Here is a 25,454-nt window from a genome sequence, read left to right on the forward strand (position 1 = left end):
CGTTTGTCCTTTATCCTCATCCCATCTTTTCCTCCTCACTTTTCCTCCAACCCCTTCACTCCCTATATTCCTACCACATTGGCCCTTTCTTAATCAGTCCAATTCATTGTGCTCCCTTCTTCCTCCAGGCCTTTGCACATGTCATTTCTTCTTCCTGGAATGTCTTCTCTCACCAAGAAATTATTTCTACTCATTTTTAAGATACCAGCTCAATTACTCCTCCTTCAGAAAAGACTCCCTTGACCTGTCTGACTAGGTCAGGTCCCTGCACTATACTTTACCATTATTCTCATGAAAGCCATGCTTGGGAGCTCAAGCTTTATTCTGGAGGCATTGAGGTTCTATGGCAGATAGAGGTTGAGAGTACTTACCTGTTTCATGGAGGTCCACTGCTTCTAGAGACATTAAAGTTGCTGAAGTGGTTTTTGGTCATTAATTTGTGAATCTTACTAACCATCGCTTGACAAAGAACTGAGAATTGTTGATCATATTGTAAAATAGATCATATTGTAAAATATATGTAAATGGCCATGCAGTTTCTTTGTACAGATTCTCCCAATTACTGGAATATGAGCCAATTCCGTAGTATTAATTTGGGTCCTGTTATCTGCAATAAGACATCCCTCGTCAGATTTTCGTTGTAAGGGGCAAGTCTGAAATGTCCAACCATTCCATGCAAACTTGTAGTAAAGCCATTGTCTAGTTATTAACGAATGATGAGCAGATGAGTGAATTGACAGGAGTTATTCTTTTGGGATGTTGCCTCTGGTAGAACCTCAGTTATGGCCTCTGTCATTCTTCTTTCCTACTTTCCTAATTCCATTATCTTCCAAACATTATTGACTTCAGATGTTAAGAAAGGTCCAGATTCCTGGGGGTTGCCGCATCGTTCCTTCTTTTGCCAGATATAAGCAACTTTGGGGACCTTGGCCACCAGCCTTTTCCTGCCAGGAAGGTCTGGTGCCATCCTCTTTGATATTGCCCTGTGCCTGTCTAGGTTGGCAGTCTTGTGACAAGCCAGGACCTGTCATGGCCTGTGGGTACTTTGGCACTTCAGAGCCATGCAGTATCTGGACAGTGGGTTTGGAATTGTCATTGAGATGCCACTTTCTTATTTTTCTTGTGTTGAGTGCCTACACTCACAATCCAGCCTGAAGGACCAGGAGGTTTTCTGGCCCAGGGTAGACCTCCTTGGCCCATGTACAAGAATCTTCATGCTGACTGAGTTGGAATCTCCTGGTGAGAAGTGATTTGTTGTCCTGATGAGAATGTAAACACTTGCTAAAGTTGAGTTTCGTCTCTCATGTGAGTTCTATTATAGCCTTCTGTGTTTATAAACATGTCTTGAGCTTGAGGGAGAAATGTGGTAACCTTTGAGCCCCCAAGAGAATGTTCATTTGTTTTCTCTATGGGCTGAAATTAAGATAACTCAGCATCCTTCTTTGAGCATCCCATATCCCTCTTGCTTTTCCTAGCAGGCCTGGGATGACGCCCAGTTTGCCATTTACTAATTGCTCCGTCCTCTTCCAGTAGAGTCTGTAGTCTTTTGAAAAAGTACAGCTCATATTCAGCAGGCATCTGCCAGCGGGGCTCAAAGTCCAGGGAAGTCCTCAGTCCAGTCTAACAAGCTGTTATTAATTTTTTTTTTAAGGTTTAAGGTGTCGAGCATTTGAGAAAACGGAGTTGCTGCCCTTGTGCTGCTCACATGTGTGTTAGCACACGTAACAGACATATACATGAGAAAGGCATGTTGTGCAGTGTCAAATGAGGGGTAGAAAATACATGTTCGGAGGGTGCTGCAGAGAGCAGAAGTTAGATTCAGAAAACTGGGCAAGACGCTATGGAAGAGGAGGTGCCTTTCAATTATGCCTTGAAAGGTGAATTAGATTTTAACAGTCAGAGATTTGGTGGGTGAAAAAGAGGGACAGAGAGCCCCATGGTTTTTGTTTTGTTTCGTTTTGTTTTGCTTTTGAGATGGAGTCTCGCTCTGTCACCCACGCTGGAGTGCAGTGGCATGATCTCGGCTCACCGCAGCCTCTGCCTCCCAGGTTCAAGTGATTCTCCTGCCTCAGCTTCCCAAGTAGCTGGGATTACAGGCACCTGCCACAACGCTCGGCTAAGTTTTGTATTTTTGGTAGAGATGGGATTTCACCATGTTGGCCAGTCTGGTCTCGAACTCCTGACCTCAGGTGATCCACCTGCTTTGGCTTTCCAAAGTGCTTAGATTACAGGTGTGAGCCACTACGCCCGGCCAAGAACCCCTTTTTTAAACAATTTTTTTTAAGAGGCAGGATCTTGCTCTGTCATTTAGACTAGAGTACAGTGGTATAATCATAGCTCACTGCAGCCTCCAACTCCTGGGCTCAAGCACTCCTCCTGCCTCAGCCTCCCAAATAGCTGGAAGTATAGCTCTACCACCACACAGTCTAGCTTCTATGCCCGGCTAATTTATTATTTGTAGAGATGGGGTCTCACTTTGTTGCCCAGGTTGGGACGAGCCCATTTTAGACAGTACAAACAAGAGGCACATAAGGGATGGCTCTGTAACATTAGTAGGGCATGTTTGCAGAAAAGTATATGGTACCTTGTAACCAGCACTTCCGGTACCTAGGTGGAGTGGAACTAGAGAACAAGTAGAGAGGGGAGAATGGGGCCAGCTGATGACAAGCTTTGAATGATACACTTAGAAATTTGGCCTTTGTTCTGGAGATGGTGGTTGGAGCTGGATTCAAAGATTTTTGAATAGGGAAGTGATCCAATTGACCCATTCTTCTAAATTAAAACTGGTAGCATTGTGGATAAACTGTAGAGAGGAGAGGCTGGAAACATGAGGACCCACTGCAAAAATTTTGGCACAAAATAATGAGATTCTGAACCAGGGCAATAATTGGAGGGAATTAAAAGGAGCGGTAAATTCAGAGTTTTTGTTTATTGTTTGTTTGAGACTCAGTCTCACTGTGTAAGACTGAGGCTTGAGTGCAGTGGTGCGATCTCTGCTCACTGCAGCCTCCACCTCCCAGGTTCAAGTGATCCTCCTGCCTCAGCCTTCCAAGTAGTGGTATTACAGGTACGCACAACCATGCCCGGCTAATTTTTGTATTTTTAGTAGAGACGAGGTTTCGCCATGTTGGCCAGGCTGGTGTCGAACTCCTGACCTCAGGGGATCCACCTGCCTCAACATCCCAGAGTGCTGGGATTACAGGTGTGAGCCACTGCGCCCAGCCTGTTTTGTTTTTAGATAGGTACATAGAATTCACCATCAGTTTGGATGACAGAGCTGAGAGACGATGAAGTCACAGGCAATTTTACAAGATTTATTCTAGTCTTAGTTATTAGATGGATGGTGACACCATTTACCTACTACACCCAGGAAGGGAATTTAGGGGCAAGTGAGTTTGAGCAGCCGGTATACCGAACATCTCAGAAGAGCTGAAAATACCAGTCTGGAGCTTGGTAGACGTCGGAGCCAAAGGTAGATTTGGGAGTTTGATTTATGTCTGCAGTAGGCATTCCTTTCATGCCTATCATGTGCCAGGCAATGTTCTCTCATAGGTTAACTCAGGCTTGAAAGCACTTAGCACATGGCAGGCATCTCCATAGAGACAGTGGCTGAGCGATTGGAGTGAATAAGAGAGCATGCAGTTTCAAGAGTAAGGGAGAACAAAGTAGGGTGACCTAGTCTGAAGGACACGCACAAAACAGCCAGTGAAACAGCCAGAGATGGCAGCCAGAGAGGTGAGAAGAGGACCAGGAGTAGGTGGTAGAATGGAGTGGAGGAAAGTCAGTGAATGTAGTAGTGTCGAACCCTACAGGGAAGTTAAGAAATGGCCATACTGTTGCATTCAGCATGGGAAGAATTTCAGTAGAATGGTAAGGACATGAGGACAAGGTGCGGGAAGATAGGTGAATCTATAGAGGCATTTGTGTGATCTGGTCTGAGGGGACATTTCTCAAAACCGTTCTGTGTGGCACTGATGTTTACAGGTCAACCTGGAGGCTCCTGAGAGGAAGTGCACTGTAGCCAGACGTGGGGTGTCCCAGCTAGCTTTACTCTGAGTGCTCCAGAAATCAGCCTGTAGACATTCAGTTGCCTGGTAGCTGACTAAATACAGGCTAACCTAAAGACTTAAACATTTTAATTTGCAAAACCTTTGTTGTATTAAATCACAAATGGGAGGCAATTTAGCAATGCATCTCTAAAATTGCACTGGGCTCTGGCTGTGGTTTCGCAATTTATGTTGAAAACGAAAATTGAACTCTGTGGCATAAAAACAGATTGTTGATTTTGTGATTAATTTGGTCTCTAAGGCCAAGGAAACTGTTAATGCTGTGTATCAGTTATAAAGTTGTGGGAGTATTTGTGGCGCAAAATGAAAAATCAATATCGTAACTACAGGATAGCTCTTTTAAAATCCAAGGTGCATTTTGTTGCAAATTGCATGGAAGAAACTGTCCCCCACAGGGACAGACATACCTTCCTTTATTTCACAAGTGTGTGTCTGTTGTGGAAAAGCAGAGACAAATGGTTGGGCATTATTACAGTATAGCTGGGGGTACTAGGAGAAGGATCAAATTGTTGCAATTTAGAGTAAAACCTCACTTACAGTTACCTGTGTCCTAAGGCAACCTCCAGGAGTAATCTCTAGGAGGGTTGTGAGTCAGAAGTCTAGATACCTGGGTTACAATTTAGCCTCTGCTAATCACATTCTGGTGTCAGACTAGCCTCTTCCCCTCCCTGGCGTGTTTTGTGGTTTTATGTGTTAACTTCAGAGATGCACTGACATGCGTCAGTGAAAAAGGAGTGTCTTCCATTAGCATCACTATGAATACTACACCAAAGGGGTTTGTTTATGTTTTCCATTCCTAGAAGTGAATAGACTTCTTTTCTATTAAGCCCATGTATTTAGAGAGGAGTGTGGGGAAATTCTTTCTTGTTTTGCCTTTCGTTTTGATAAAAGCGAATGGTTCCCATTTGCCATAGCAAAGAATCATCATCAACAGATTGCATCGGGAACGTTGAGGTTGGAGCCTATTCTTAATGGGGATTTTGAGAACCAGGGCATGACTTGTTCACCGGTTCATTTCTGCCGGCAGCGATGCTTAGATGAGAAGTAGATCTCTCAACATCCAGGCACATTTTTTCTGCAATTCCACCTACCATTTTCCTGAGTAGTGCTGGGATTAATTAAGTCTGATCCCCCATCCAGTTGAAATTTACTACCAGCTTCTTAGCCTAGTATATATTATCCTTACAAGTCAGGCTTCACCTTGAGGTCAGAAGAAGATGCCGCTTCAAGAAAGTAGTGTTAGTGGAAATACGAAGACTTCCTTCCAGTGAACTGTGCCTCAAGTGGCCTCTGTAAACTGTTTCTGTTCCGTGTGACTTATAATTATTTGAGTGCTGGGGTTTTTGTGGTAGATTTTCTTTGATGTATGGGCAGTGGTGGTAATTTGTTTCTTTCTTCCCCCTTCTATTTTGCTTTGCCTCATTTCAACTTAAGCAATGAATTGTGTGGTCTTTTGTAATATAGAGATTAGTGTAGCCATTTTTAGCCAGTTTTTATCATCTCCCTTAGGAGCTGACTCTATGCAAAAGAAACACTTCTGTCTTGTCAGAATGACAGTGATTACCCCACAGTTTGGATCATCTCCAGCAGCTTTGTTCCCTGAAAAGCGAATTTGATTTGATGAATAAAAGTTTGGTGTATTTGATGAGTCAGAGGGCAGGAGAATGTCCTTGTCTCTGATGAGGCTCTTACAGTCAGACACATTGAACATCAGGGATAAAATAAACCTTAATCTCCGAAGGAAAAACCCTGGAGCATGAAACTGTTCCCACTAGAAATGCTGTAAATCTTGCAAACCATGTAGGTTTTCTGTTTGGGGCAACATCAAAGCCCAGTGACTTTAGAGATTAAAGTGTATTTGACAAGCAAAACTTTCCCTGTGCCTTGCTCTTTACGAGATTTGGCTTGTCTCTTGCCTTTGTTTCACCTCGGTATGACTTCCTTTCTTCCTGAGAAGTAGGAAGTATCACCTCAAGTCTAGGGTAGGCGGCCATGGTTTGTTCATTTAAAGCCAGTCGTAGACCTGGTGCAGTGGCTCACGCCTGTAATCCCAGCACTTTGGGAGTCCGAGGTGGGTGGATCACCTGAGGTCAGGAGTTCAAGACCAGCTTGGCCAACATGGTGAAACCCCATCTCTACTAAAAATACAAAAATTAGCTGGGCGTGATGGCGCACGCCTGTAATCCCAGCTACCCAGGTGGCTGAGGCAGGAGAATCACTGGAACCCGGGGAGCGGAGGCTGCCATGAACCGAGACCACACCATTGCACTCCAGCCTGGGTGACAGAGTGAGACTCCGTCTCAAAAAAAGAAAAAAAGAAAAAAAAAAATCTGGTCGTAGGCCCTGGCCACGGTCCCTTGGCCTTCTCGCATTGTCCTGCCCCAGTGGAGGACAGCGTCTTCTCACAGTCACTTCCCAGGGACTCTCTTATTTGTGGAAGAGTTTCAGAGCCTTTTGCTGACTCGAAGAAGATCAAAAGACAGGAAGACAGTGGTTTGCCTCAGCTTGGATTTTAGCATTTCTGTTTCTTTTAAAACCATCTTCTGTGATGTCTCAGGAGAAATACTTCTTTCTTTCTTTTTTTTGTTGAAATAAATTTTTTTTTGCAGATAAATTATTGTTTAACAGAATAGAAACTTTTCTTCAGTAACGTCTTTTTTTGGAAAGTAAGGTACAAGATTTTGCTTTAAAAAAAACAAACTATTTTTAAAGAACTGTACTCTCTAAAGTCAAACATTCCTGCCTCCTGCCAAGGCCCTATAAGATCTGGTCTGTGGCTACTTCTCAGGGTGGTCAGATAGCAGGAGAAGGACAGACTGTGAAGGCAAATGGCTTTAAGGGTAAACCCCACAGCGTAAAATCTCATTACTGGAAAAGCGCTTTGTGTTTAAGGATAGGTATTCCCATGTGGAAGGACGGCCATGGCCAATGCTTAGGGGACTCACTAAAATATCTTAAATTGTCTCCGTTAAACATGTAGCATCCTTAGAGGTCAGACAGAGCTGAAACTTGAACAGCTGTACAACAAGCATCTGAGATTGTTTTTAATTGTGTTTCCTTTCTCTAACAGCAGTAATTCTTGTTTATATTGTCAAGAAGCTTTCCACTGAGCACAAGCGCACCATACTTGAAGGTCAAATGCTTAACCCTTCTGCATGGTTACAATGAAAATGGACCCTTTTGTTTTCATTAATGTATACCCCAGCCGTGTCTACAGGGAGAATGGGGGCCCCAAGCGTTCACCAAGCTGAAGTAACTTATTGTAAAAGAGCCACAAAGAGAGCATATTTTTGTTTCCATCCAACAGTTGTTTAGCTTTTGCCTTGTGCACCCAACCACAAGACAATATGCTTACTTGTCAATGGGCAGAATTTGGGGGGACCATTTTGTTCTTTTGACCTGTGTTACTTTTTACTGACCCGACCAAATTGCTTAAAAATTTCCCCTTTCTGCTGTCAGTGTTTAAAGCTGCTTAATGTCTCTGAAGTGATCCCTTCTTTCTTTTTAACACTTTACATTCCTGTTTACCACAGCACCTGTTACTGTAGTGAACCATGAAATCGCAAATGCTATGCAGCTCTTATTGACCAATAATACTTTATTAAATAGAAATAGAGTGTCCTCCTAGCTTCTGTATGGTGTGTAAAGGTATCAGTATATAAAGACAATTGCACATATGTCCATAGCTGCACATGTATTGGTTGGTGGGCAACAATCGGGAAAACAGGATGGTGTATTTATTTGTCAGGCAAGAAATCTTTCTTTTTCTGCTCCTTAAGAGTTAACCAAAACTAAAGGGGCCAGTTCAGCAAACATTAAATATGAGCCTCAAACATGAAGGCTTCTTTGTTACTGAAACAAAAATACCACAGCAGGTGGTAGACTCGAACACAGGAGGGAGGAGGAGGTTCAGTTGTTGCCCATTTTTCTAATCCTTTCAGAATACCCATTGTCTGAACCCCAAAGTTAACGTGTTCCTGCTCCGTCTCATGGAGACAATTTCAGCGTGAAAATGCTGTGCCCATCACTGGTTTTCGACAACAGTTTAATCTTTGGGTATGGAATGTATCACCACTCAACAAGGCAGGAGAGGCAATTGTCTGTCTGAGATGAGCCAATAATATCTGCTTATCAAAGCATAAAACTGTTCTGAATGTGGCAAGTTAGAGTTAAGTAGGAATTCATGCCAACCGCAGCAGTAGTTTGCAGGTTTTAGGCTGTTTTAATCAAGACAGAAATGTGGCTTTTGTTGTCCTTGTGGCAGCTCAAAGCAACTTTGTGGTAACCACATTAGGTTTCTAAAGCTAAGACCAAACTCTGCACAGTCTGTATCTATTTATATCAAGATGCTTCAGTGGGGATACAGCTTTTAAAATGGATTCATAATTGAAGTTGGAATATTGTTTTCATTCCCTAAAAATGAATGAAATGTAGTTTATAACTCTGGACCTCAGAGTGCCCTAAGTGGGAAGCATTAAAAGATGAGTTAAAGGGCAAAGGTGGGCTACTGAACTGATGCCTGCTACTGCTCATGATGAAGGGCACCACGTATCCCATTCATATGCCGGGTCCCTCTGTGTTCTCATTGAGCCATCCACATTCGTTTCTTTTATTCTAAATCACAGTTGGAACAATACAAGAAAATGAATGCATTATAATGAGAATTAAAAAAATAAATCTGTGAGAAGTATAGAGTTGGAAATCTTGTTCTTATAAACGTAAGACACAAATTCTAATGAGCTTATAGATGGTCCGTAAATCATGTTCGTGGGTAAAAAATACCCATGGACACGGGTATTCTTTCCTAACCAGAGAGAAGCTACGATTCTGCTGCCTACATCACACATTAGACTGAATCATGGCCTCTTTTAGTGGCACTAAACATATACACAGAGCACTAAACGTATACACAGAGCAGTATCTGCAAACTTACGGACTTTTGTGATCTTCTGGATAATACTAGCATTCAGAAGTTAGCGTTTCATCTGACACATTCCTTTCATGTGTAGTATTCGTAAATGGGAAAATAGCCCTAAATCATTATTTTCACTCTTGACCTGGGACACTATAGCTAGGGAGAATCTCTGGGATATCTGGAATGGAGCTAAGGCTCGTCAACTATTTGGTTGTTGTCTTTCTGAGTTTAAAAAACAATGCTGTTTACTGTGACCTCAGGCCTCTGTCTGTGTGTCCAAGAGAGACTCCAGTTGGGTAGAGTCCCTGATTGGAGTCTCAGTCACCAGAAGTCCAGTCACCACTTCTTCCACCAGTGGAGACTGTCTCTGAACCCTAATCTGTCAGTGAAACCATGGTCAATGGCGTAGCATCATTAACCCTGATTTTGCCAGCCATTCTTACTCTGCTACCCCATGAGAACCTGGGCCACTCATTGAACACTCCGAGCCTGGATTCCTTCACTTGGAAAATGAGTTTGCTGAAGATACTAACCTGCCATGTTAGCTTGTTAAAGGGAATACATGAGGTGCTGTATCCCTGCCTCACAGAAAGTGCCTTATAGTTTGTCATTTCATAGTTTAGTGGGTAAGAGAGTGAAGTGAACTCTACTACCAGACTACCTGGGTTTAACTCTTGGCCCCACTACTTATCAGCTGTGTGATCTGAGGCAAGTTACTCAGTGCTTTGATTTTCTTTTCCGTAAGTTGGGATAATAGTAAAACCGATTTCACTGAATTGTTGTGAAGATTTAAATTGGGATTACATGAAAAGTGATTAGGACAGGGCTTGGCACATGGTAAATGTAAAACAAGTAATAGTTATTGTTATGTTTTGTTATTGTTGTCGACACATTTCTGATTATGTGTTTTATGTAGTCACTGTGATGGGGTTTTTTTCATAGCTACTATTAATACATTAATAAATGCACTGATATTTCCAATTAATAGGTCCTGAATTCCTATTTGAGAGCCATATCACAAAATTGAGTATGCGTGTGTGTGTGTTTGTGTGTCCGTGTCCGTCCGTCCGTCTCCTCTGGGTAAATATGTACCGAGTAGCAGGTAGTTCTGACACTGAAGACTCTGTAGACAGTGGCATTTAGGCAGGGACTGCATTTGTCTTAGGTAGATGTTATCTAAGGACCAGTACAGCAACTCTGCCCATGTGATTTTCACTGGATTGTCTTTTTCTACCAGATTGTTATTTTATTTAAGTTTTAATAGTCACAACGTCAATAGCATGAGCTTAGTGAGACATAGCTTTGACCTCAGGAATCTTAAGAAAAATAAGATTATTCTTATCTTAATAATAATAGAAAAATAAGATTATTAAGGGTGGGCTGCGTTTGTGGTGATATTTGTTAGTTGTATCTTTATTCCTACAGGTCTACATTTTAGTTCCATTGTCTCAAAATGAAAAGATAATAGCACAGTCATGTGTTGCTTAATGATGGGGATATTTTCCGGGATATGTGTCATTAAGTGATGTCGTTGTTGTGTGAACATCACAGAGTGTACTTACACAAACCTAGATGGTAGAGCCTACTACACACCTAGGCTATGTGGTGTAGTCTATTGCCCCCAGGCTACAAACCTGTACAGCATGTTACTGTATTGCACACTGTAGGTAGCTGTAACACAGTGATAAGTATTCGTGTATCTAGAGATACCTAAACATAGAAAAGGCGGACTAAAAATATGGCATGATAATCTTATGGGACCACCATCGTATATGTGATCTGTCATTGACTGGAACATCATTATGTGATACACAACTCTATTTAGCGAATCAGTGTTACATGATAACATGAAGATTATGATAGGCAAGGAACAGGACTTTCTAGTAGAGCAGAGTAACTGTTTTATAAATCAAAATCAATCCTAAAAGCTTAATCAAATTGAACAGTTATTTTATGTCCCCCTTTATCATCCTCCACCCTTTTTATATGTTGTATTTCCCAGCATAGATTGTAAGCTCCTAGTGGCCAGGTATTGTGACCTTCTGGATGTCTTCTGTATAGCAGAGACTCAAATGTCGTTGATTGGTTTATCACGTGGCAGTTTACCTTCAGTATGTTCCATTCCATGTGTTCTGTATAAAACGTGCTGGACCTGGAGTTTGAACACCTGGTTTCTAGTCTGAGCTCAACTTCTTTACTAATTTTGATACAATGAGTTACTTAATTTATCTGAGCCTCAGTTTCGTTATCTATAAAAAAGTGATTAATACTTGCTCTACCCAACACATATAGTGTGTATGAGGATCAAACGAGATAAAGTTAATGAAAGCACTTTCTGAACTTTGCCAGTTTACATATATGTTAGTTTCGGGCACGGGTGTCTGATGTCTGGGTTAGATTTGGCTCTGTTGCTTACTAATGATATAAAATTTGACAAATTACTTAACCTTTCTGAGTCTCAGTTTTTTCATCTGTAAAATGGAAATGATAATACCTTTATCTTACAGATTTATTTTTAGGATTCAGTAACATAGTATATGTGAGCAGCACCTGGCATATAGAAAGCGCCCAATAATGTTGGCTGCTATATCATCATCATCATTATCATGAGTCAGAAAGTATCGAGGTTATGAGATATCAGCTTATCTGATATCAGTGCACTCTGCTACCCCATGAGACCCTGGGGTAAGACTGAATAGGGGGTGGAAAACAGTGCGGAGATTCCTTAAAGAACTGAAAGTAGAACTACCATTTGATCCAGCAATCCCACTACTGGGTATCTACGCAGAGGAAAAGAATTCATTATACAAAAAAAGATACTTGCACATACATGTTTATAGCAGCACAATTCACAGTTGCAGAAATATGGAACCAGTCCAAATGCCCATCAGCCAACGAGTGGATAAAGAAATTGTAGTATATATATACCAAATGGAATACTATGCAGCCATAAAAAGAAACAAAATAATGGCATTCACAGCAACCTGGATGGAATTGGAGACCATTATTCTGACTGAAGTAACTCAGGAATGGAAAACCAACCATTGCATGTTCTCACACATAAGTGGGAGCTAAGCTATGAGGATGCAAAGGCATAAGAATGATTATTCTTATGGACTTTGGGGACGTGGGGAAAAGGGTGGGAAGAAGGTGAGGGATAAAAGACTTCACATTGGGTACAGTGTACACTGCTCGGGTGATGGCTGCACCAAAATCTCAGAAATCACCACTAAAGAAATTATTCATGTAACCAAACACCACCTGTTCCCCAAAACCTATTGATATAATAATAATTTTTAAAGGACTGAATGGGGGAAAGAGAGGAATAAAGAAAGGCTTCATTTTTATGACTCATTTTAGTAGATTTAATGTGACTCTGAGTGGCCAGTACTTTACATTTATCCTAAATCTCAGTAGCAAAATTCTAGGGAGAAAAAGGAGCTAACACTTACGGACTGGCTGCCATGTGTCAGGTACTATGGTAAGGGCCTTATGTGTAAAAACTGAATCCTGTGAGCTCTCTGAAGTAGCTGCTCTAAGCATCCTCATTTTACACATGAGGAAACTGAGGTCCAGAGAAGATAAGTAACTTGCCTGTGGCCAACTTGGTCACTAAAGCAATTGGCCTTCAGGGCCTTGGTTCTTCCTCCCTGTGCTAAAGTCTTCAAGGACAAGGGAGACCTCCTGAATCACCAAACATAATTTTTTCTTCATTGCAGCCAAAAGCAGAGAAGTTTATGCATCAGCTTTGCTTTAATTTGAGTTTTGTACTGTCCAGATCCCAGCCTACATAGGGTGACATATAAAGTGTAGAATTTGTATGTGTGTGTATATATACTTTTCCCAAATCTTCCATTTTTAGATATACATTTCTCTCATGTTCCAAAACCCTGCCTGCTTAGTGTCCCAAAGCATCTCCAGCTCCATGTGTCTAGTATGGAACTTGTCCCTTGTGGCTTTACAGTGTCAGGGATTGGCAGTGGTTGGCAGGCGGGGATATACTGTCTTTGTGCCTCAGTTTTTTCATCTTTAAAATGGAGATGCTTGATATATGGTGATCGCTGGATTAAGTGAGATAATGTTGATGACAAACAGTTGTTGGCATGGCAGGTTGTAAGCACTGAATAAACATAGCTGTTGTTCTTACTGCCACTCTGCGGGGACCAGTTCTGTAGGCCTGGGGGCAGTAGTAAGGTCTCAGTCGGACCTTCTGGCTTCACTCTCCTGAGCAGATAAAATTTCCACTAGGGCTTTGGTTCGGGTATTGCTGAAAGAGGAGGTGGGTGGGTAGGTGGGTGGGGGTAGATATATACAAAGGAGCGAATTATAACAATGAGCCTTTTCTGCTTCAGTTCTTGTGTAGAAAACATATGTTCAGTGATGCAGGCAGCAGTTGGGTTAAAGGCACACTGTAGGGCCGCAGACAAAAGCCCTGTGCCCTTCCTGCATTCACAATGTTTCCAAACATATTCCCTTGGCTCACTTGTTAGGGACTGAGCTGTCAGCTGGATCCCCTTGAAAGTGTGATTTCTTTTTCCCGTTCCCTTTCAAAGGCCGTCCCTCCCTTCCCCTCTCCCCCAGTGTTTTACACTTCATATAATCCAGTGTGCCCGACAGACCACTTCGGCCTTTGTGCTACTGATGTTTAGGGGAAGGAGAGAATTGATCTGATGGAGATCTTGGGTAACTTTTCACTTGTCCAAGGATCAGAAAGTGCTAAGCCACTTTTAGGCCAAACATCATCAGTGGCTCAATTATTTCGTACTTGGTGTAGTTAGCCATTCTTCACCTTCAATTAACAGTTAAGACAATGAACAGATTAGTGCAGTGGAATTCTTAGAAGTAGCGGCTGGGAATTAGGGGCATGTGTGTGTTGTGGTGCGGTTGGGAGAATTCTTGCTTTTATTTATAAAGTGAATAGTTTTTGATAAAAAGATAAAGATACGGCAAGGCACCGCGGAAGTATTTGGAGAGAAGTCAGCCGTCATTCTGGTATTAATTTTGTGAAACGTACGGGTATGTCCATGTTTAGTTCTAGATTCAGGTAGTATTGCTATGTGCCATGGCTGCAGTTTGAGCGTTTTCCTTTTCTTTATTGAAGTTTTTTGTGGCTCTGATGGGTTTATTTTCATCAATGAGACTTTAAAAAGATATATTTATGTGTATTACTTTTTGTTATGTATATATATAACAGTTATGTATATATAACATAACAGTATCAGGTATAATACTAATACATTAGAAAAGATTAGGTATAATACTTTTATGTATAATCTACTAACACTACTATTGAGGTAACAGTGAGCTAGAGATTTAAAGAACTAGCATACTAAGTACTTCCATCACTGATTACTCTTGGGCATTTCACCCTCCCAAAGTGGACAAGTGAAAATCTGCAAAATGGGAATTACATGATTATCTTACTTTATAAAGCATACCATAATAAAATAAAAACAGTTTTATAGATGATGGTCAACAAGAATTTTCTTGTCTTTGTAAAGATCTTGGATTGTGTCTTCATTGCCGTATCATTGAGTCAGTTTTAATGCTCTTGTTTCCTCTTTTTCCCCAAGAGTCTTGCTCTTGCTTTCTTTCTGTTTCATGCTATTGTTTATTAATTGGGTTGCTCATCCTGAAAAGCAGCAGCATATCCCAAGGAAGGAGAGGCAGTAGGCAGGCAGAGAATTTCCCATTGGCTTAGAGCTGTAAATGGGTTGTTAGCTCATTTTAGCAGTGGAGCAATTATAATCCCGCTAATGAGTAGGCAGATAAGTGGAGTTTCCCATATATGGTGTCTTCTGGTGTGAGGATAATTTCAACACCTAAAAATCCATAGACCAAAAAAAAAAAAAGTCATATAAGTATTTTTTAACAGAAAATGCCAACAGAGTCATCCTCCCAATACGTGTCAGAACCAACAAAGGAAACTACTGATGGTGTTTTAACTTTTAGTACTGTCATCTGAAAAATCCTTGAAAGGAAAACGTTGTGGTAACTCATACATATTCCCCTGAGACTGAAAGTAACAGCCTGCAAAGATCTCAGTAGTGGGTGAAGCTAATAGACTGTAAGGTGGGATGACTTGCACCTAAGGTGGCACCTTTCTCTTGTGCCTGGAGTGGAATGTCACCCAGAACCAACAGTAGAACAACTGGGAAATAAATTGATATTCTTTCCCACATCGAATGAATTCATTTCACAGAGATGGGGAGGAAGTGAGGGTAATAAGAGTGTGTTTCTGAGGCTCTTCCCTCCAGCAGATAGGTTTTGTGTTTTCTTGGTTGTAAAGGAGGCTAATGCTTCAGAAGCTAGAGTGATTCCTGGGCTCTCTCGGTAAGACTAATTGTGCTGTTTCCTGCTCCCATCTATGAATCAGCTTTGTTACATAGAGTGCATGTAATAGTGACGCAGAGTAGACGCTATTGAAACAAACAAATCTATTAGGCTGCTTGGAAAACAGGGGGAGAAAAAAGAACAATGATTTTGTAAACTCCATAAAGGCCAAAAAAAGGCTTTCAGTAAGTATGCAGAGACTAGAAATCAAATCCCATTTCCTATCATAAGAAGCCTGTTGTTTCAGCCGTAGTAGTTAATGTACTGTATGTGAAAGATTTAAGACTGGTTGGAAAGCTCTGCTTCTGTTTTATTAGGCTGCTATTGAAAAGCCAACAGCATAACTTCGACTAGGTGCTTTGAGATTTCTTAATGGGCTGTCAGGGGCAAGACACCAGGGCTGTGCTATACTAGCTCTTTCCTGTACATTAAAACAACAGGGGCCAAACGATCACATACAGAAGTATGAATTACTTGATGCTTTCTCTGTTCCATATGGCCAGCCATGTCTTTGGCAATTAATCATGTACAAAATCAGTCGAGTGCTCTCTGAAGCATTGAAGTCAACATTTAGTTGTACCTGTGCCAGTAGGGGCAGTGGGGTTGCAGGCGTAAAATAGCAGGATGAGGGGCTGCTGGCGCCAAGGCCCAAGCAGCTGGCTTCTATAAACAACACTTTTTTTTCCTCTTTACCTTTCTCCCCCACTTTTTCTTTCTTTCTATTTTTTTTTTTTCTTTCCTTGACAAGTACATGGGGCTGTTTTTCACTATCATCTGAAACACCAGAGTTGCCAACTGGAGCTCTGAGGTCTAGCTTTCGTACATTGCCCCGGCATCCGAGCTTAAACGTAAGGGGCAGGCCCTCTTTTCCCACAGCAGCCTGAACATTCCAGCGGTCACCCACATGACTGTCCCCGAGAGTTTCTGCAGTGGCAGGCAGGCTGCTGTGGTTCCATGGCTTTTTGTCAAACAGAGGAGGCAGAGTGATTTCTCTACTCGTAGAAGGAGAGAGATGGGAGATACGGTGTAAGTGCTTTGGGGAAAAAACAAAAATAAGTAGTCATTCGTAGTCATGGCTCTGATATTTTAGGATTTTGGGTTTTGTAAATCAATTTCCATTTCTTTTCCTCTGCGATATTTCCCCCAAGACTTTATACATATAATGCTGCTTCCAATAGTCCTGAAACCAATTTCTGACATTTATCAAGCATTTTGTATATGCTGAGCACTGTGTGAAGCACTTTCCATGGATTATTTCATTTACTCTTCACAAGAGCTTCACGAGTTCGGTGCTATTACTTATACCCCTTTATGGATGAGGAAACTGATCAAAGAAACATTTTCCCTGAATTCTTTCCCCACAGACATTCTTGATTACTCTCAGCCAGCCCCCTTAGTGCAATAGTACATGATGGAAAAACACTAAAATATGTCTTACTGGCACATTTTTGAGGAGTCATGTGGTGAACTCTGCGGAGATGTTCAGTCAAATAAAGTAGGTCTTTGAGATGAACTGAACCAAGTGTGTCTTTAAGGTGGGAATAAAAGCCTGCTTTGTTGGCAGCCTCTTGAAGACTTCTGCCTTTGTGCCTTCCTTTCAAGACAGTGGAGCTTATCTCCTGCTTTCCTGGGTGAGTAGACTATGAAGGGCGGGGGAGGGGAGGGAAGGATGAAGACAGCAGCCTTAAGTAGTCCAGTAGACGTGGCACCCAGTGGTGACTTGGTGTTATCTCTTAGCCGAGGTCATCCAGGATGCGTTTTCTCAAATTCAGGAAACAGGGGAAAGAAAGTTTTAACATTGTGTAAACATTGGCACCCCCAAAACCTCCTGCTCCCGGAGAGGGAGATAAGGTAGGCAGAAGGCCTGGGAGGAATGTTTATTTGTTCTGCCGCGCTGTGGATCCAAGCATGCTGGAAATCTTTGGTGGTGCCCAGTCTTCGTTTAGAAAATGTGAAGGCATCACTCAGCATTGAGCCAAAGAGGCCTCACAAAAGAGCCATCTTAAACTGACAATCACTAAATGAAGGAAGACCTGAGATTGACCTTTCTTTGATGGGACTAAGGCTATCTCAGTGGGTTCTGTGCCTTTCTTCTTCTTCTTCTTTTTTTTTTTTTTTTTTTTTAAGTTTAAAAAAAAAAAAAACGGAAAGAGAGAAAGAAAAAAAAAAAAGTATTCCTGGACTTTTGAAGAGGGGAGCCCTGGTTGGGGGTTTTGACAGCCTGTGGCAATGTTGATGTGAGGAAATAGCTTTCCCAGCTGATAACATCTTAAACCAAGTTTCTTCACAAGTTGAACCTTTAGCCCTCATTATCAGTCAGAGCATATCTTTGTAATTTGTGTGTGCAGAGGGGAAATACAACCCTAACATGAGACAGCTATGTATATAAAAAGTGTTGGGGGTGACATTTTTCCCATAATGACAGTATTACTTCTGTGGTGGTGGTGAGGATGGGTAGAGAGGGAGATCAGAAAGGTACGCAGTTCTGGGATCCCTTTTGAAATTGCAAGAACAGTAGTAGATTTTTTTTTTTTTTTGAATGAGCTCTGTAGAGGGATTACCAGCCATATTTGTAGAATGCCATCCTGTTTCCATGCATTTCCTTGGACAACATTCTTTGATTTGTAAGATGGAGAGATTAAGTCTGAGTTTTGGAGTTACAGGCCTATCAGAAGCTGTTGCATCTTCTCAGAGAGGAACCAAAAGGATTAAAGACTTGCATAGAAGTATTAGTAAAGAGTAAATGGTGTAAGTCTCCTTTTAAATCTCAGAGTGGTTCGTCTCTGAAAACCCTACATGCGACAAATTCTGCTATGATACAGTGGAATTAGGACATACTGAAAGTTACTGACTATAGCAATATGCCCTACAAGAATTAGGTGAAGTGCTGAGTTTTAATTGAATCCGTTCAGAATTAGGAGACTTTTTCCAAGCAAGACAGGAAACTTAAGCCTAAAATTCAAGGCTTCTTAGAGTTCTTGGCTTTTCTTTTCTAATTTGCATTCAGTCTCTCTCTCTCTCTCTCTCACTGGCTGTGGATTTTTTGCTTTGGTTTTATACATGAAGTTTTGAGCCAGGAGAAATGAAAGACTCTGGGAAATTCTTAGGGGTCCTTAATATACTGTGTGTTGCCAGAGTCCAAACTAGTTTTCTCTACTGAAATGGAGAAAGTGGGACTTCTTCCTCCTATGCATACCCTCGTATTAGGAGGGTATATTTTAGACACATCCATCCAAATGAGTATTGTCCTTTTAAGTAATCACCTACCAAGGGCATATACTCATTTTTCTGGATTCTGTTGCTTAAGAATAGTTTTTCTGACCCCATTCTTAGACTCATCTTCAGGAATAGTTTGAATCAAATCAAAGCTGGTTCCGCATACTGTTTTTGACCTTGAATAGTGCTTTCTGGCCTGATTGTTAGCTTCACTCCCCAGACATGTTTCAGCATGCCATTTGGCTTCATTTATTCCAAAGTATCCATCAGGAGTCCACTTTCATGGCATGTTGCTATACTAGGTACCTTGGAGATTATTAAGAAATGGGTATGGACCCTTCTGGTTTAATGGAGCCCTCACTCTGGAAGAGAAAAATTTAAATGAATATGTAAGTGCAATGGAGTACGACATGGTGGTGCATAAAAAGAATGATCAGCTCCGTCTAATTTGGTGGAAGGACGTAGTTTGTGGAAGACTTCATAGAGGAGGTGTTTTTGAGATGTTTCTTAAAGAATGAGTAGTTACCGAAAAGTTATATGGCAAAGGTACAAATCGAAGTATAGTCTAGAACAGTCGTGTGTTTTCGGGGAATTACAGTTTTAAATGAAACAGATGATAGGAGATAAAATTTGAGAAGTAAGCAGGACCTGTATCAAAAAGAGTTTTTTTCCCCCAGGCTAAGGAATTTGGACTTCAAAAAAATCATTTTTTGTGTGTGTCCTCCAAATGCCAATAACCGAAGCGTATATAAACAAAGGTGCTCTGGTTTAGGTGGGATTTTGAAGCCAAAGCTCCTTATCTCCTTGGTGACCCTAAGAAACTTTGTGGAAGCACTAGGGCTTCATGACAAAAGCCTAAAAACCACTATTGTAGGTGATGCTGAATTATTTAAAAGGAAGTAACATGTTTGGACATATACTTTTAAAAGATCACTCTTGAAGCAGGAAAATTCATGAAAGGGGTGAGATGGACACAGACCAGTTTGGAGGCCATTATATGGTCCAGATGAGAGATGGGCCTGAACTAAGCCTATGGCAGTGGGGAAGAGGTAAGTTTCAGTCATATTGAAGAGAGAGGAATCACAGGATTTTTTTATGTTTAGGTATAGGAAGTGCAGAAAGGAAAGGGAAGAAGATTAGGGTGATTCTTAGGGTTCTAGTTTGGGTTATTGCATTAATCGTAGTACAGTCACCACTCTGGGTAACTACGATGAAAGCAAAAATAGTCAGTTCAAATGTGGACAGGTGAAGGTCAGAATCTTATGTTTGAGGCAGCATGTTTAAGGAAGATAGTCAGTTATTGGTTATAAGGGACCAGAGCTTAGTGGAAAGGTCCGCTTGAAGGTAGAAGTGTAGAGATGTCAGCAGTCTACGGGGAACCCTTAAAGCCATTGGAAGGGCGGATCACCCACAGAGAGAGCAAGCCGAAGAGATGAGAGGAGGATGAAAGGTATGACCTTGGGATAACAACAGTTCCTCATCCTAGAATGAGGAAAGGCATACAGGAGACTGAGAAGGACCAGCTTAGTGTCAGGCACTGGCCCAGGAGAGACAGATGTGCGCAAACCGAGAGAGATCAAGTAAAATAAGAACTGGTTCTAAAAATAAAACCCACCCTCGGCCGGGCGCGGTGGCTCACGCCTGTAATCCCAGCACTTTGGGAGGCCGAGGCGGGCGGATCACAAGGTCAGGAGATCGAGACCACGGTGAAACCCCGTCTCTACTAAAAATACAAAAAATTAGCCGGGCGCGGTTGTGGGCGCCTGTAGTCCCAGCTACTCGGGAGGCTGAGGCAGGAGAATGGCGTGAACCCGGGAGGCGGAGCTTGCAGTGAGCCGAGATCCGGCCACTGCACTCCAGCCTGGGCGACAGAGCGAGACTCCGTCTCAAAAAAAAAAAAAAAAAAAAAAAAAAAAAACCCACCCTCATAGGATAAAGAGATCAAGATTTTCTACCACTAGGGATATGCAAAGAGATATGCCTCTGGCTTCTGGTACATAAAAATTTTATGATTGTGATTGTTCAGTGGTTGCCTGATTTCCTTTAAAGTTTTTCCACTTAAAGTAATAGACATTTTCAGGAATCCCTTTGTTAAACTAGCATAACCTAGTACAAGGTAGATTGGCAGAGCTTAAGATGAAAGTAAACAGTAATAATCATGACGGCATACGTACCAGGCAACTGATACTTACAAGAACTGTGGAGCGGTTCTGTTACTATCACCATTTGGAGTTATGGGAAAGACCCGCAGCTAGGAGGTGACAGTGGGGATTTGAACAGCCAGCACTCTAAAATTAATACTTAGTTCTTTCTGATCTGGCCTGCATTTCCGTAGATTTCTATTGAAAAAAAGTACTAATGAAATGAAATTTAGCCTCTAGTGCACGTTTCCTAAACCTGGGGGGTTTTCTTGTGTTTTGGGAGGAGGGGAGGGAGAATGTAATTTTTGGTAATAGGAGACTTTTTAAAAATTGTTACTCGTTTGAAGAAGTTCTATGTTACTACTAATGGGAAAATGGCCTATAAACATTTCCTAGGGAAGTCAACCCTTGAAAAGCCGACACTGTTATAAGGAGTAAAAATATCACGTTAATTGCCTTGTAAAAAGAATGCTCTTTTGACACTGAAATTTCCTTTTGTGCAATGATTTCTTTTCACCCTAAATTTTCGAGTTTGAATGTTCGAAGTTCACCCTTCCTTTTCTAATACTAAAATAGTTTCTTGTAACAGAATTTGTTTTTTTTGTTAAGTTATATTTTTCTATATTTTTACTACTTATATGCTAAATGTGTTTACTTGAAACTTGTTTTCTGCACTCTTTCTTCTTTTAAAAATGTGATGCAAATATTTTTAAGTTAAATTCTTATAAAATTTACATACAATAAAATTGGCCTTTTTTTTGGGTATACAGTCCTATAGGTTTTTTATGGTTTTTGTTTGCTTGGGTTTTTCTTGAGGTGGAGTCTTGCTCTGTTGCCCAGGCTGGAGTGCAGTGGCTTGATCCCAGCTCACTACAACCTATGCCTCCTGAGTTCAAGCGATTCTCCTGCCTCAGCCTCCCGAGTAGCTGGGATTGCAGAAGTGTGCCACCGCACCGGCTAATTTTTGTATTTTAATAGAGACAGGGTTTTGCCATGTTGGCCAGGCTGATCTCGAACTCCTGATCTCAGATGATTTACCTGCCTCGGACTCCCAAAGTGCTGGGATTACAGGCATGAGCCACATGTCCTATGAGTTTTAACGTTTGTATAAACTCATGTAACCACCACCACAATCAAGGTACAGAATGGTTCCATCATGCTCAAAAATTCCCTCATGCCACGTCTTGCCCAGTCGAATCCCTAGCAACCACTGTCATTTTCTCTGACCCTACAGTATTGCCTTTTCCAGATTGTCAAATAAGTGGTTTTGTTCACTGAGCATCATGTCTTTGAGATGCTGAGTGGTGGCGTGCATCAGTTGCTCAGCCCTTTTTATTGCTGTTGTAGTGTTCTATTGTGTGAATGTACCACCGTGTGTTTATCCATTTACCCTTTGAGGAACATTTAGGTTGTTTCCAGTTTTTGGTGGTTATGAAGAAAGTTGCCGTAAACATTTGTGTACATGTTTTTGTTTGAACATAAGTTATCATTTCTTTAGATAAATCCCTAGAAATGAGATTGCTAGGTCATATTTTAAATGTATGTTTAACTTTATAAGAAATTGCCAAACTGTTTGTCAGAATGGTAGTATTTTGCATGCCTCCTAGCAGTGTCTCAACTTTTAAAAACTTGAACGCTATTTTAGATGCTCTTGGGTGGGGGTTGGCGAATTGTGTTTCACAGTGCCTTGGGGCTTTGAGAAGATGCCCCATGACAAAGGGAGGACCTCTAGGTCCTCCACACCAGCTTCAAAGAGAATTGTCCCAGTTTTGTTTGTTGTATATATTGGAGTTGCATGTAAGGATACATTTGGGGAGAAAAGAACTTTATCTGCAAAGCGTTTAAAAACCCTTGCAATAGGGAAGTACACCCACAGTGTGAGATGTGGACTACAGGTGATAGAGGGTGAGGCAAGGTGGCACTTGGGGACTCTGCACATGAGGACCACACTGAGGCAGTGATTCTCTCTTCAGCTCCATCTGTTTATGTGATTATGTCAAGGAAGTTTTCATTTAAATCTGCTGCATCATTATTCTCCACCACTTGTTAATATCTTCCTTTACAAAGAGGGAGCATGCTTTAGTCTCAGAGCCTTCAGCAAGCAACAATTCCTGTCTAGAATGAAATAAATATATGGTTTTCTTTATAATATATTTACTTTTATGATTATCTTCTCATTTATAAGTACCATTGGTTTTTCCATTTTTCTTTTGAAGTGAATTTATATTTTTTAAAAATGAGCCAATTTTCATTGTATTTTTTCTTTTTTTACTTTTATCTAGAAATTACTGTGAAAAATGAGTCAATTTAAAGAAAAATATTAAATACTATATTATATAGTTCATATGCAAATATGGCAAGAATTATGAAGATGTGCTAGAATAACTGAAGTTTAGGAAACTCTTGAACTAGAGGATCTGGTTATTTAAAGAAACCTTAGAGTGAATCCTTTTGTGAAGTGATAAAGCACATAACTATTTCTTAGTTTATCTATTTTATGAGTTTATCATTTATGTAATGGTAATTTCTTAAAAGAAGAGAGCCTTCATTGTTCTTTGTGTTTGTAATACTTATTTTTCAAGTCCCTTCTTTATTCACTGATTTGACAAATATTTTGTGGGCAATGGGGATACAGTGTTGACTAAACAGGCAACATCCCCTTTCTTTGTGAGACTTTCTTTCTTACCTCCTTGTTCCTCCCACTCTTAGAGGCGGTTCAGGGCCTATGGAAAACAAGGGCCCCTGGATAAAATGTAAGTGATATGAAAGGCAAGGAAGAGGTAAATGACTTTAAAAAATAAACATTTTAGTAGATTTACAGAGGGAAATAATTTTGTTTTGATCATGTTTTTGGAGCTAGCTGGATGTCTACTTTGTCTTTCGTTGGATGCATTTTTGCATTTTGGTAAGATGATATGTACCCACAGACATAACGATAAACTATGTGACTTTTTTTTTTTTTTTTTTTTCTTTGAGACAGAGGTTCGCTCTTATTGCCCAGGCTGGAGTGAGATGGTGCGATCTTAGCTCACTGCAAACTCCGCCTCCTGGGTTCAAGCGATTCTCCTGCCTCAGCCTCCTGAGTAGCTGGGATTACAAATGCCTGCCACCGCACCCAGCTAATTTTTTATATTTTTAGTAGAGACGGGGTTTCGCCATGTTGGCCAGGCTCATCTTGAATTACTAACCTCAGGTGATCCACTCGCCTCGGCCTCCCAAAGTGCTGGGATTACAGGCGTGAGCCACTATGCCTGGCTGATAAACTACATGACTTTTTGAGGTTCCTTTCAACTTTAAGTACATGAAGTAGGGTGTCACAGACAAGGAGTAGTACTATTGTTAGAATACCTGCTAATGCTCAGACCTCTCTGAAATTAGACATCTCTCAGATTAGAGATCACAGATTGATAGCTGCCTAAGTTCTATTCAGCCCATTGGTGTTTCTCGTTTGACCCACAGGGTATTTTTTGTTTAATTTTAATGAGTTTACAAGATTTACAAAAATTGGTTTTCACATTACACACACACACACACACACACACACACACACACCCCACACCAGATTTCTTGTTTATTTTGAAAATTCATGAATCTGGCATCAATGAGCCAGCTTTTCTGAGTGGCAGAGCTGGCTGGATCTGAATAGTGGCTGCCTTTTTAAGGCAGAACATGTGCTCTCTTTTAGTAACCTCTGCTTAACTCATTCATGGTTATGCGCCTGGCCTAGTGAGTATTTGAATTTGCAACCTCTGGATCTTGGGTTTCATGCCCTGGAATTACCTAGAGAAGCTGAACGTTCCTCCTTGTGCTGGAGGGCTGAAAATATTGTTACCACAGAAGCCGCTTGACTGTCCAACTGGGCACATCTTCCAGCACAGTAGATGGAATACTGGGCCTAGGAGGCAGGATCAGGGTCCTCTTCCTGGCTAGTGTCAGGTAGATTATCCAGGCTTCTTCACAATGGAGGTACTATTTTCTGACTTACCTGTTTGCATCCATTAACATTTTTGATAAGCAACAGAAACAGGTTCTGATGAAATTTTTTTTTTTTTTTTGAGATGGAGCCTCACTCTGTCGCCCAGGCTATAGTACAGTGGTGTGATCTCAGCTCACTGCAAGCTCCACCTCCCGAGTTTCAAGCTATTCTCCTGCCTTAGCCTCCTGAGTAGCTGTTATTATATGTGCGTGCCACCACGCCTGGCAAATTTTTGTATTTTTAGTAGAGATGGGGTTTCGCCATGTTAGGAAGGCTGGTTTCGAACTCCTGACCTCAAGCAATCTGCCCACCTCAGCCTCCCAAAGTGCTGGGATTACAGGCATGAGCCACCGTGCCCAGCCCTGGTGAATTTAAACAAAATGGGACTTTATTGAAAGGATATTGGGTGACTGACACTATCAAAGGAAAAATGAACGATCTGGACTCAGAAAGTTCCAGAAACTAGAGATACTCTGAGGACCATGGGTGGAAGGAATTAAGGGAATTGATAAATTGCCTCAGCATTTTCCCCCATTTCTATATCATTCCTCTCAAGAGTCTAAAGTCCTGGAAAAGGATCAGGTTGGTCTGGCCCACATCCTTCAATAGGGGAGGATAGGACACCTTGGTTGACAGTCCCTCTAAGACTTTATACCATGAAAGAAAAGACTTTGTAAGAGGAGATTTAGGTGATGTTACCAGACAAAGGGGATGAGGTATGGATTTAGGCAATAGAAACAACAAATTTCACTACTCCTCAAGGTTGTCATGATGATATTAAATATGCACTATCAAATGCTATGAAA

At 41.3% G+C, this 25,454-nt stretch overlaps 1 protein-coding gene across 4 annotated transcripts in view; it reads left to right on the forward strand.

Annotated features, from left to right (window-relative positions):
- The window catches only part of FTO (FTO alpha-ketoglutarate dependent dioxygenase), a 411,919-nt gene that overhangs the window by 209,464 nt on the left and 177,001 nt on the right, over positions 1-25,454 (forward strand). The gene's annotated exons all lie outside the window — the stretch shown is intronic.

The sequence above is a fragment of the Macaca mulatta genome, chromosome 20 (assembly GCF_049350105.2).
Source record: "Macaca mulatta isolate MMU2019108-1 chromosome 20, T2T-MMU8v2.0, whole genome shotgun sequence".
Taxonomy (NCBI): Eukaryota; Metazoa; Chordata; class Mammalia; order Primates; family Cercopithecidae; genus Macaca; species Macaca mulatta.